The sequence below is a fragment of the Ovis canadensis genome, chromosome 23 (assembly GCF_042477335.2).
Source record: "Ovis canadensis isolate MfBH-ARS-UI-01 breed Bighorn chromosome 23, ARS-UI_OviCan_v2, whole genome shotgun sequence".
NCBI lineage: Eukaryota > Metazoa > Chordata > Mammalia > Artiodactyla > Bovidae > Ovis > Ovis canadensis.
In genome coordinates, this window is record NC_091267.1 from 28,128,029 (window position 1) to 28,141,691 (window position 13,663).

The window sequence follows — 13,663 nt, forward strand, 5'->3', positions numbered from 1 at the left end:
CTCTATTTTGTAATAATAATAACTATTACATTATTGTGGAGATTAAAATATAAAAGAATCAAGTACAGTGGGGCACAGAAAAAAATTTCTCTTTATTATCTCTCTCACTCAAATCTTCCCCATCTTCCTATTCTAAGTGTTGAGATAGCAGAGATGGCTTAGATTTTTCATTGCCTTTAAGATTTGGCAGTTTAGTGGCAAAGCCAAGCAATTCAAAGCAAAATCACTTATCAGTGTGGTAAATGCTATGCCTAGGACCCTGCTTGCAAACCTGTTTGGAGTTTCAGAGAAAGCTTCACAGAGAAGGTGCTGCAGATGGAATGGCACATGCTATGCCACAAGAGAGAGAATGTGCCAAGGCCAAGAAATTGTAATATGTTAATATAGCTGGAGCACAAGTGTTTGGAAGTGGTAGGAAACAGAGCTCTGTAGATAGACTGAACAAGCCATCCAGTGATGTATAGGCCCTGCTGCTGCTGCTGCTAAGTGGCTTCAGTCGTGTCTGACTCTGTACGACCCCAGAGACGGCAGCCCACCAGGCTCCTCCGTCCCTGGGATTCTCCAGGCAAGAACACTGGAGTGGGTTGCCATTTCCTTCTCCAATGCATGAAAGTGAAAAGTCAAAGTGAAGTCGCTCAGTCGTGTCTGACTCTTCGCGACCCCATGGGCTGCAGCCCACCAGGCTCCTCCATCCATGGGATTTGCCAGGCGAGTACTGGAGTGGGGTGCCGTTGCGTTCTCTGATAGGCCCTGCTAGAAGCAGATTTTCCTCTGCAGATGATAGGGGTCCATAAAAGTCTTTAAATAGAGATTAGCTGGGTCAATTGCATTTTAGAAAAATGACTCTTGTGACCATGTGGAAAGTGTAATAAAAACTTATGGATCATTCAATTAGTTTAGGAATTTTTTTTAATGAAAGAAATTCAGAAAAGGAAAGATAGATTCGGGAGACATTTAAAAGGTATTAGAAAGAGCTGTAGAATTGGAAATGTTATGAGAGACACACCGAGTACACTCTCTGCTAAAGTAAAATGTAAGTTTTGAAGTCTGGATCTAGGTGGTATAAACCCATTGGTATCTCACTGCCAAAGCTACAGGGGGAACTGATAAGCTTCTGTGATGGTTGCCTCTATTGCTAAAGGGGAAAGTTTAGTATTATTCATAGCTCCATAGGTGACCTCTATGCAAAACGTCATTAGAAAAACCCTAATAAATTAAATGAGGGATAGAAAGAGAAGAGTTTTATGACTGCTCAGAGAAAATTTATAGCAATAGCAAACTCAAACATTTGTGTGTTAGAAGAAGTAGCATTTGCACATGATTTGTTTCCTTCTGCTCATTTAGTTAATCCATACTGGCATCTATTTAATTAATTTTTAATCAGATATGTCTTCTGTCTTCCTTCATAATATCCAGAGAAATTTGTTGCACGACACATATACATTGATGCAGACAATTGTAACTCCTTCATCACATGAGTAGATCTCCCTCTCCTCACCATACTCCCCTTCTTGATCTTCATCATAGGTAAGTGCACCTCCCCTTGTCCCTACTCCACTGGCCTGGAGACTGGAAAGAAGTGCTCAGTATACCAAGGAGACTCTGAAATATTAGCCATTCAGAAGAGACTTTTTTTTCTTTCAAACAACTTCCAGCTGTTATTTTCTATAATCACAAATGTTAACTCCATAAAATAAAATGAAATAAAAATTCAACGTCCTGGAAGTTCTAATGTGATATGCAGATACAGTTGTTTCGTGTTGCACTTTAAATGGCAACACACTCCAGGATTCTTGCCTGGAAAATTCTATGGTCAGAGGATCCTGATGGGCTACAGGGTGGTCACAAAGAGTCATATGTGACTGAGCACACACACACAATATTGCACCTTGCTTAATCTTCTTTTCTTATCAGAATATTTTTTTTTTAGTATTGACAACTTTACTGACTGATGCCTTTTATAACTTCCAGGTCCATAAGCTTTGCCCCAGAACCAAGTAAATGGAAAGCTATTTCAGATAATATTAGAGTGTTTCTAACTCTGGGATCAGAAATAATTGGAAGAAACCCATAATGCTTTAGAAGCACTATCCTGTTTTAGTTTTAAAGTTCTGTGTACACTGTGAGGAACTAAAAAGTGTTAGTCACTCAGTCATGCCTGACTCTGTCCATGGAATTCTCCAAGCAATACCGGAGGGGGCTGCCACCCACTTCTCCAGAGGATCTTCTTGACCCAGGGATTGAACATGCCCACACTGCAGGTAGACACTTGCAACCAGACAACGTGGGTTTTTATACTACAGGAATAAACAAGCTTATTTCTCATTGGCAAAAATGTGTTGATTGTAATCACTTCTATTTTGATTTTAAAGATGTATTTGAGCCTCAGTCAGTTCAGTTCAGTTCAGTTGCTCAGTAGTGTCTGATTCTTTGTGACCCCATGAATCGCAGCATGCCAGGCCTCCCTATCCATCACCATCTCCCGGAGTTCACTCAGAAAAATATGGAACGCTTCACGAATTTGTGTGTCATCCTTGCGCAGGGCCTAGTTATAGTGATTTAAAATTCATGGTCTGAAATAATTACTTTTACACCAATTGTTTAAGGGGTATGTGTTCTCATTCTATATCATTTTATTTAGCATATAAATATTTTTTGGAGCAACTTCTTGGGTAGTGTAAGAGGTTTAACTTCGATGATTCCTCTTGATTGGTCATTGTCAACTTCTGATGGCCAGCTGCAATGCTTTTCATATTTGAGGCTCTTATCTCCTTTGCAAAACTTCTTGATGCACCCACCACTGCACTGTATATTTGTTAGCAGTTTCTGGGGCAAATGCGTTGTTGATGTTGCCAGTTGTCTCTGGTTCTTTATGACTCATTTTGAACTTGAATACGAAAATCACTCAAATTTGTTTTTTGTCTAACATCATTTCCATAGTCTAAAATAAATATAAAATAAACAGTAAGTAATAAGCTATTAGTGAAAAAAACATAAAGTAAGAAATTTACATTAAGATAATGTATAACATAATCACATTTATTTAAGAATGTATTCCAATATCAAATGGTAAATTTCAACAATGTAAAAACCGCAATTACTTTTGCACCAACCAGAATGGTGTTAAACTAAAACTTACAAAAGTGTTCAAAAATAAAAGGGTATTTCTATTTATTGTGAAAATCAATTTTACCACTAGGTAATAGAAGCATATCTATGCATGGGACGCAGTGGTAAACAAAGTAGTAAAAACTCCAGACCTAATGGAGCTTACGGACAAAAAGAAGAAAATAAATAATTATATAATGTCTTTCAGAGCAGCGATGTGAGGTAAATAGGCAAATAAAGAATAATACTTAGGCTTGGAACTAGCTGAAGTGTGGGACCATTTATGAAGATGGAAAACAACTACATTTGGATAAGGATATGAGATGGTGAAATAGGTCTCAAGAGTTCTGTATTCAACTATGTTGAATTTGATGTTATTAATCAAACAGTTCTACAATAAGGGCAGACATAAATGTGAAGGTGTTACTGAAGAGACGATGCTCCACGTCATGGATTTCTGGGTGTTTGAAGACACAAAGTGATTGTTGAGAGAACAACAATGTCTAATTCAGGTTAAGGATGACAAAACAGCCGAGGGGACTGAGAAAGCAGCCAGTGAGGTAAGTAGAAAACCAGGAGGGTAACATGTCCTGGAAGTCAAGTGAATAGTGCTTTAAGGTGTGGAAGTAAAGCCTGCCAGATGCTGCTAAAGAGTAAAAGAATATTAGAACTGAGAAGAGATTCAGCAACATGAAAGTTTTTGGTGACTTTTGACAAGAACAGTGCCTTTGGATTGGAAGGAAGCTTCATTGGAATGGCTTTAACATTGAATTGGAATTGAGAAATGGAAGAATGAATTTAAATAACTTTTTTCCATGAATTTCCCTGCAAGAAGAGATACATGTATGAGGCTAAAGAAGTTGTTAAAATGAGAGTTGTTATCACCAGTATTTAGAATGGTGAGAATAATACAGTAGAGAGAATGATTGATGGCACAAAGAGAGAAGTAAAACTGAAGGAACAAGATCCTTTGCATATTTTAGAAAGGGTGGGACCCATTGTGCAAGGGATTAATTGGCCTTCAAGGTGAGCAGGAAAATGTCACTCACTGGTACCTCAAGGAAAGCACTGAAATATGAGTAGAGGTATTTTGGTGACTTTGCTGATGGGAATGAGGATGTTATTCTCTTATGATTTCTCTGTCTAATTATTAAAGTTAAAGAGAGAAATAGGAGAGAGTATTAAGGTTTGAGGAGAAAGAAAGTGAAGTGACAGTGTTCTAGAGGAATTTTGTAGATTGGAAGAACCAGGAAAATGGAGAAATGCTGAAAGGACTTTATGAGATCCCACAACAGTTGGATGGTTATCAACTTAGAGTGAAACTAACAGCATTATCATGTTGTTTTCATTTTTTCCCAGCCCATATTCCATGGCTTTAGTGGAACAGCTGAGGAAATAAGTTTCATCAAGAGGAAAGGTGTAGACAAAGGAGATGGGGTTGTTATGCAAGGGAATGAGTAAGTGACTGATGCTGGAGTCTAAGCTGGGGAACGGGGAAACAGAAGACACAAGATGGGTCTTAAACAATGAAAAGAAACAGACTATGGATTGAAAAACAGTGCTGATGAATTGTTGGTTTGGAGGTATTGGCATAAATGTTTTGGGGATTTGTGAAGTGGGTTTATAGCTGAAATTTTGGAGAAGAAGATGATATTTTAAGGTAAATTCTAGAGTGTGATATGAGAATGGAAGAGTTTTTGAGGTGGGAAAGTCATATGGTCAGTATAATCATGTATGAGAATAGGTGCTATCGGAAAAGGAAGATGTGAGTGAATACGTGAACAAATTGCTTTAGCCAAACCTGTATGCAGGCCAGGAAGCAACAGTTAGAACTGGACATGGAACAACAGACTGGTTCCAAATAGGAAAAGGAGTACCTCAAGGCTGTATATTGTCACCCTGCTTATTTAACTTATATGCAGAGTACATCATGAGAAACACTGGGCTGGAAGAAGCACAAGCTGGAATCAAGATTGCCAGGAGACATATCAATAACCTCAGATATGCAGAAGACACCACCCTTATGGCAGAAAGTGAAGAGGAACAAAAAAGCTTTTTGATCAAAGTGAAAGAGGAGAGTGAAAAAGTTGGCTTAAAGCTCAACATTCAGAACACTAAGATCATGGCGTCTGGTCCCATCACTTCATGTGAAATAGATGGGGAAACGGTGGAAACAGTGGCAGACTTTACTTTTTTGGGCTCCAAAATCATTGCAGATGGTGACTACAGCCATGAAATTAAAAGATGCTTACTCCTTGGAAGGAAAGTTATGACCAACCTAGATAGCATATTCAAAAGCAAAGACATTACTTTGCCAACATAGGTCCATCTAGTCAAGGCTGTGATTCTTCCAGTGGTCATGTATGGATGTGAGAGTTGGACTGTGAGAAAAGCTGAGTGCCGAAGAATTGATGCTTTTGAACTGTGATGTTGGAGAAGACTCTTGAGAGTCCCTTGGACTGCAAGGAGGCCCAACCAGTTCGTCCTAAAGATCAGTCCTAGTGTTCATTGGAAGGAATGATGCTAAAGCTGAAACTCCAATACTTTGGCCACCTCATGCGAAGAGTTGACTCATTGGAAGAGACCCTGATGCTGGGAGGGATTGGGGGCAGGAGGAGAAGGGGACGACAGAGAATGAGATGGCTGGATGGCATCACCAACTCAATGGACATGAGTCTGAGTAAACTCTGGGAGTTGGTGATGGACAGGGAGGCCTGGCGTGCTGTGATTCATGGGGTCGCAAAGAGTCAGACATGACTGAGTGACTGAACTGAACTGAACTGAAGTATTCATTCAAAGAGGAATTAAAAATAGATACAGTGAAATATGACCTTGATATCCAAGTGACATTGGCATAAAAATAATGATCATTTCTGTTTCAAATCTCTTAGTAAAAGAAATGAAAGCATATGACATCAGCAAGAAATATATTTTAAATAGTTACTCTGTTTTCTCCTGTGATTTGCTAGTCCAATATCATCTGTAAGAGTTAGAAACTCACTATATATTGTCACTTGTCTCCACACTTGTTTCTAGCAACGCTATCTTACTTTTGAAGTTCAGTTCAGTTCAGTTGCTCAGTCGTGTCCGACTCTTTGCCACCCCATGAATCAGCACGCCAGGCCTCCCTGTCCATCACCAACTCCCGAAGTTTACTCAAACTCATGTCCATTGAGTCGGTGATGCCATATAAGCATCTCATCCTCTGTCGTCCCCTTCTCCTCCTGCCCCCAATCCCTCCCGGCATCAGGGTCTTTTCCAATGAGTCAACTCTTTGCATGAGGTGGCCAAAGTATTGGAGTTTCAGCTTTAGCATCATTCCTTCCAAAGAACACCCAGGACTGATCTCCTCTAGGATGGACTGGTTGGACCTCCTTGCAGTCCAAGGCACTCTCCTGAGTCTTCTCCAACATCACAGTTCAAAAGAATCAATTCTTCTGTGCTCAGCTTTCTTCACAGTCCGATGCTCACATCCATACATGACCACTGGAAGAATCATAGCCTTGACTGGACGGAACTTTGTTGGCAAAGTAATGTCTCTGCTTTTGAATATGCTATCTAGGTTGGTCATAACTTTCCTTCCAAGGAGTAAGCATCTTTTAATTCCATGGCTGCAGTCACCATCTGCAGTGATTTTGGAGCCCCCAAACAGTAAAGTCTGACTGTTTCTCTCGTTTCCTCATCTATTTCCCATGAAGTGATGGGACCAGATGCCATGGTCTTAGTTTTCTGAATGTTGATCTTTAAGTGAACTTTTTCACTCTCCTCTTTCACTTTCATCAAGAGGCTTTTTAGTTCCTCTTCACTTTCAAAGTCCTATAGCCACGGAAAAATCATAAATAAATAAAAACAATTAGTGGTATTTAGGAAGATATAGGTAAGTCTATCTTAGGTCATTCCTTCCAAAGAAATCCCAGGGCTGATTTCCTTTTTCCTTCAGAATGAACTGGTTGGATCTCCTTGCAGTCCAAGGGACTCTCAAGAGTCTTTTCCAACACCAGAGTTCAAAAACATCAATTCTTTGGTGCTCAGCCTTCTTCACAGTCCAACTCTCACATCCATACATGACCACTGGAAAAACCATAGCCTTGACTAGACGGACCTTTGTTGGCAAAGGAATGTCTCTGCTTTTGGATATGCTATCTAGGTTGATCATAACTTTTCTTCCAAGGAGTAAGTGTCTTTTAATTTCATGGCTGAAATCACCATCTGCAGTGATGGTTAAGAATTGCCTGCAATGCAGGAGACCCTGGGTTGATTCCTGGGTGGGGAAGATCTGCTGGAGAAGGAATAGGCTACCCACTCCAGTATTCTTGGGCTTTCCTTGTAGCTCAGCTGGTAAAGAATCTGCCTGTAATGTGGGAGACCTGAGTTCAATCCCTGGGGTGGGATGATTCCCTGGAGAAGGGAAAAGCTACCCACTCCAGTATTCTGGCCTAGAGAATTCCATTGTCTGTATAGTCCATGAGGTCACAAAGAGTCGGAGAAGACTGAGCGACTTTCACTTCACTTTACTTCATCCTGAAATTCCCAGGTGGTGCTAGTGGTAAAGAACCCACCTGCCAATTCAGGGGACATAAGAGAGGTGAGTTTCATCCCTGGGTGGGGAAGATCCCCTGGAGGAAGAAATGACAACCCACTCAAGTACTCTTGCTGGAGAATCCCATGGACAGAAGAGCCTGGTGGGTCCATGGGGTCACACAGAGTTGGATATGACTGAAGTGACTTAGCATGCACACACAAATCCTAAAATAAATTTTTTTTAAAAAAGGTACAAATCAATAGTGATTGTAAATACTTCAGGAATTAGCAAAAAAAAGATATTACATTGTGTGCTGCACTGTGCTTAGTGTATCCAACTCTTTGTGACCCCATGGACTGTTACCCACTAGGTTCTTTGGTCCGTGGGGATTCTCCATGCAACAATACTTGGAGTGGGTTGCCATGGTCTCCTCTAGGGATTCTTTCTTCCCAACCTAGAGATCAACCCACATATCCAGAATTTTGAGCAGATTATTTACCGTCTGAAACACCAGGGAAGCCTAAGAATACTGGAGTGGGTAGCCTATCCCTTCTCCAGGGGATCTTCCCTACTCTGGAATCAAACCAGTGTCTCCTGCATCGCAGGTGGGTTCTTTACCAGCTGAGCTACTAGGGAAGCCCATTGTGTTGTGTACATATTATTTCTTTAAAACATTTTAAATATTGACATAATTATTTGTATAATCAAGCAGTTCTTACTCTAGGAAGAATTTTAATTTGCAAACAAGTTATCTTCTCTTTTATCTATTCCCATTTTAAAACTGAGTCTTTGCACTATAAGACTCCAATCATGCACTCTTCTCTCCTTTACCTGCTGATGTGTCAATAGAACTGCCGAGTGTTAGATTTGTGTCTATAAGTGAGGAAAGCCATCAAGTGAGGAAAATAAAGTCGTCCAGATGTTGAAGATCTACTTGCTAGAGGCTCCTGGAATTCTTCTGTCCCAGACCAGTCATAAGCAAACTGGTATAGAAACAAGAACATATGTTCAAGATAAAATGATATTCATCAATAAAACAAATAGTTTATTCAGTTATTAAATCAAACACTGTCTAAATGAAGGTTTTAAATATCTATATAAACTTGTGTACACACACACACACACAAACATTTCTATTTACTTATATGAATTAATTTTAGTTGAGAAAGCATAATGAGGCAGAAAGAACTAGCCTGGTCTCTGGGGTAAATAATTACATTGTCCTGCCAGGTGCCTTCTGAGAAGACCTACAGTAGTAAATTGTATTTATACAGGCTCCCTTGATCTCAAAGGTGATGGTGGCCTAAGTGAGGACAGTTGATTATCTTAGTCTACATTCCAGAAGCTTCTTGAGTTTGCACACTTGGACTAGCCTACTCATGAAACTAGACTCCCAGGAGCTTCTCTTCTTAAATGAAAGGGCCTCTCATTTCAGGGAAAGAGAGATATGCTTGAATCCAGACCCTCAGCCATCTGTTTGGTTTCTATTTATAAACAGGATTGTAAAGCAAATGTAGTTCTTAACTGTACTAAACATGTACATTAGGATTTGTCTATCAAAAAGTTATATTTCCACTTACAGTGCTCTTTAAAGAAAAAAGAGGGAGGGGTAAATATGCTAGCCACTCCTAGGCAGTTTTCATATATTATCTCATTCAGGAATCTCCTTTATATTTAATTTGTATTGGTAATAAACAGAAATAATGGCCTCAATCTACTTTAATTCACTGCAGAACTTACAGTTTTGATAGAAAATAAAACATAGACAAACTAACTAGACTAGTATACAGAGTCAGTCAAGTGAAAGACTCAGTTATAGGCTATGGATTATGCATCTACGGCAAAGAAGGAATGTATGATTGGATAGGAATTGATACATGAAGAAAAACATTAGTCTTGAATTATAATTTTTTATAAGTTACAGGATTTGCTGATGGGACATATATTTGCAGAGGCACATATATACCAGATCAGGATTTGAATTGGGGGATTGAAAAAAGAGCTAAAAAAATCTATCACAGTCTTCTGAACTTCTGGGTAGATCAGAAGAGTGCCTTACCCTGAATTAATAGAGGTTAAAATTGTTCTAGAATATTTCACAAATGGATTACAAGGACGGGTCTTACACATAGGATAAGTTTTACCTACTATGAGGATAATATTGAATTAGATACTATTTATATAGTATTTTCTTTCTGAACTTATTTTCTTAATGCAAATAACTTTGGGAAGAGGATCAATTATCTGTAATCTCAGAGTAAACTAGTTTTTAAAATCACTTTCCTTCTTAATAGCTGCATGAGTGAACTGGGCATATGTGGTATATGGCTACAGAAGCTCAGGACTCAGGTGAACCTGCCTGGTTTTTGATCTCAACTCTGCCACTTATGTGGCTCTGTGTCTGTGGGCAAATCCCTCCACCATATTAAGCCTAGTTTCCTTGACTGTCTGAAGTCAGTATAAAAATATAAAAGCAATAAAAATTTTAAGTTTTCATTGTAAGCATCAAAGGGATAAACTATGAAAACTTTTCAGTGTAGTTCCTGATACATTTTAGCAATTTTAAATGTTTGTTATTTTTTTATATTGTAAGAAATGATAGCTAAAGAAAGAGTAGTGAAGGGCATAAGAACCTAGGCATCAGAAATATCCCAATGATGTTGGTACAAACAAGAGAGAATGATGAAGAATACTTCAGCTACATTTATAATTTTCCATTTAATTGCCCTGAAGAGGAACCCAGAAAAGTGTTTTGTGAATGGACCATGGGATTTCTTACCAATATAATTTTATGCAAATTAGTATCCATAATATCCTGCACCTGAGGTATTCTGGAATGCCTCTGTCCTTTTTGTCCCTTCTTTTCTCCTCATGACTTTCTGAGGATCTTTGGAAGGTAGTGTACCCAGCAGCCACTCTACCAGGCCTGAAATGATCACTCCCGGGAAGCAAACGCTCATATGCTGCCCTGGCTCTCGGAACAGATGTGGCAACAGGTTGCTGACCATCCAAGTAGTGTTCGTTATTTCCCCACATAGAATCATCAACCACAGGCTGGTGGATGACCCCAGTACCACCAGGAAAAGTCATACACATTTATTTGCAAAAAGAACAAAGCCAGACCAAAAACTGACAGTATGGGCATTGTTCAGCTTTGTCAGGATTTTCATGTTTTATGACTGGGGCAATGTGGCCAAAGCAACTTTGAGACCAGCTCCCTCCTTCAGTTCAGTTCAGTCACTCAGTCGTGTCCGACTCTTTGCAACCCCATGGATTGCAGCACACCAGGCTTCCCTGTCCATCACCAACTCCTGGAGCTTGCTTAAACTCATGTCCATCAAGTTAGTAATGCCATCCAATCATCTCATCCTCTGTTGTCCCCTTCTCCCCCTGGTTTCACTCTTTCCCAGCATCAGGGTCTTTTCCAATGAGTCAGTTCTTCCCTCCCTCCTTGGTCTCCCAAAATAAGTTTCTAATGAACTTGAGATGACATATTGCTGTGGTCTGGTCAGTAGGATTGGAGAAGGCAATGGCAACCCACTCCAGTACTCTTGCCTGGAAAATCCCATGGATGGAGGAGCCTGGTAGGCTGCAGTCCATGGGGTCGCACAGAGTCGGACACAACTGAAGCGACTTAGCAGTAGCAGCAGCAGCAGTCAGTAGGATAATGTTTTCTCATTGCAGGAGTATGGAACATGTTCAAGGTCACTTTTTCCTGCTACAGGATGAGAAAACTCAAGTCAGTTTGAAATATTTATTGAAAAAATATGGGGTTTCACTGGTGGTCAGTGGTAAAGAATCCACCTGCCATCCACATGCCATGGAACAGGTAAGCCTGTGTACCACAGCTATTGAGCCTGTGCTGTAGAGCCCAGGATCTGCAACTGCTGAAGCCTGTGTGCCCTGGAGCCCATGCTGCATGACAAGGAATCCACCGCAAGGAAAATCTCCCTCACTGCAACTAGAGAGTAGCCCCTCCTCACCACAACTAGAGAAAAGCCTGCACACCAATGAAGACCCAGTACAGCCAAAGATAAATAATAAATAAATAAATCATTATTTTTAAAATCCAGTTTTATTTTAAGAACACTGGTTCAGTATGTTTTTATTCATTTAAAAGAAAAATCTTATTTTAAACTCTCTCAATAATGCTACTAATATTTTTTGAGCAGGGAATAATATTTTTTTAACAATCCTGTTAGGGTTGTCATTTTAGATATAGAATTGTGGATGAGCTATTTATTGTCTTGTGAGTTTGTTCACCTTAAAAAATAACACTGTAACCATATTAATATGCCCAAATTTCAAGCCAAATAAAATTCTAAGAAATTCCCTATCTTTGATGGGTTTGTGTACAGGTGGGGGAAAGAAAAATACAAACAGAAAGCAAGTAGAGAACCAAAGAGGAAAATTCTAATCTAGTGCCAATTTCTGTTGTACTGAGGATAATTAAGCTGGGAGGATATAGGTGGGAGGGATTAACGTCAATTGAGTAGCCAGCTATGGTTTCACAGAGGGAGTGAAATTAAGCTGGGCTTTGCCAGATGGATCGGCTGTGGGTTGATGTGGAGAACATAGGAGGGCAATAGATTTAGAGATTAACAGCATAAGGAAAGATGCAGGTTTGGGAAGGAGCATGGTAATGTTAATAATGGCAATCACACGTGCCATTAAGCAATAGAGCTGAAACAACATTCAGGCAGGGAGAACATTCCACCGATCATAGTGCTAAATATTCTCCACGTGCTTTACAAAGTGCTTTCAAAATGTAAGGAGATGGCATTGGCCAAGGCAGTGTAAGGCTGGAGTCAGATAAACCTGGGTTTCACTTTTAGCCCTGCCACTTACTAGCTGAGTGATCTTGGCCAATGTATTTAAATCTCTCTGTATCAGTTTACTCTTATCTAAAATGGCAATAATAATGTGCTTATCTCATAGGAACTTTGTGGAGAGTGAAAGATGGATGTGAGTGAGACACGGTGCTCACTCTGAAAGATCCATGAGTGGTTCCTGGTTTTATGACTGCTATTGCTGTTATCAATTTTAGTAGTAGCAATAGTGTTCTGACCTTCACAATAAAATTAGATTGATTTTAAGTGGGGTTGGGATATGATTATGTGCACAAAGTCTCAAATACAAGGAAGGGGGCTTATGTCTAAGGTGACTATATACCTTTGTTACCTGGGCAATCTTCATTAATGCCTATGGTCTTGACATAAATATTGAAAGTGCCTTTTTTCACTCCCAAATGTGTCCCGGTTTGCCCAATAAATTATATAGTCATATCTCTTATAACAAATGCAGGACAATAATGAGCAGTGTAGCTTTTTCAACAGGAGAATTTACAGGACAGAAGCAATGTTTTAGGAAGATTTCTGTGGTAATTGCACACAAGAGGCTTAGAGAGGATGAAAGGCAGGAAGAAAAGCTAGGAAACTGCTCTTATTGACAGGATTCAAGACTCAGACAATGATGGCAGAGACAAGAGAAGAATTCAAGACATACCCCAGGGACAGAAATAGGGTCCAGGAGGAAAGGGGCATGTTCTTCATCCTAAACTGACTGCTAACCTCTGACCTCTCACATTCCTCAAGTAGTTCTCAAACCCTTTTTAATATAACATATAGGTAGAATCACAACTCTTTATTGAAGGAAACCCTGTGATCAGGGAGCCAACTCTATTTTATTGTGAGAAGGGAATTGAAGCTCCTAGTCCCTCTGATTTTGCGTAAGACAAGTGGCATAAACAAGACAGAATTATATGAAAATTAGTTGTTCTGCAATGATCTCTGACCTTCATGGATATATTACAATTATCCCTTGTTCAGAGTACTCTAAATGACCCAGCATCATGTTCCAAACTTGAGCTTGTCCTATTTAGTACTTTACACCATGTAACTCTTAAAGGAAGCAGACTTCTTCCTGAAGGTGGAGTGGCTTAATTGATACCTAAATGTCCACTTCTTACATTAAAAAAAAAAAAAGGCAGAAGGCCGGGGAGAGGGACTCTGGTGGTTAGAAAGCTCTATCTTA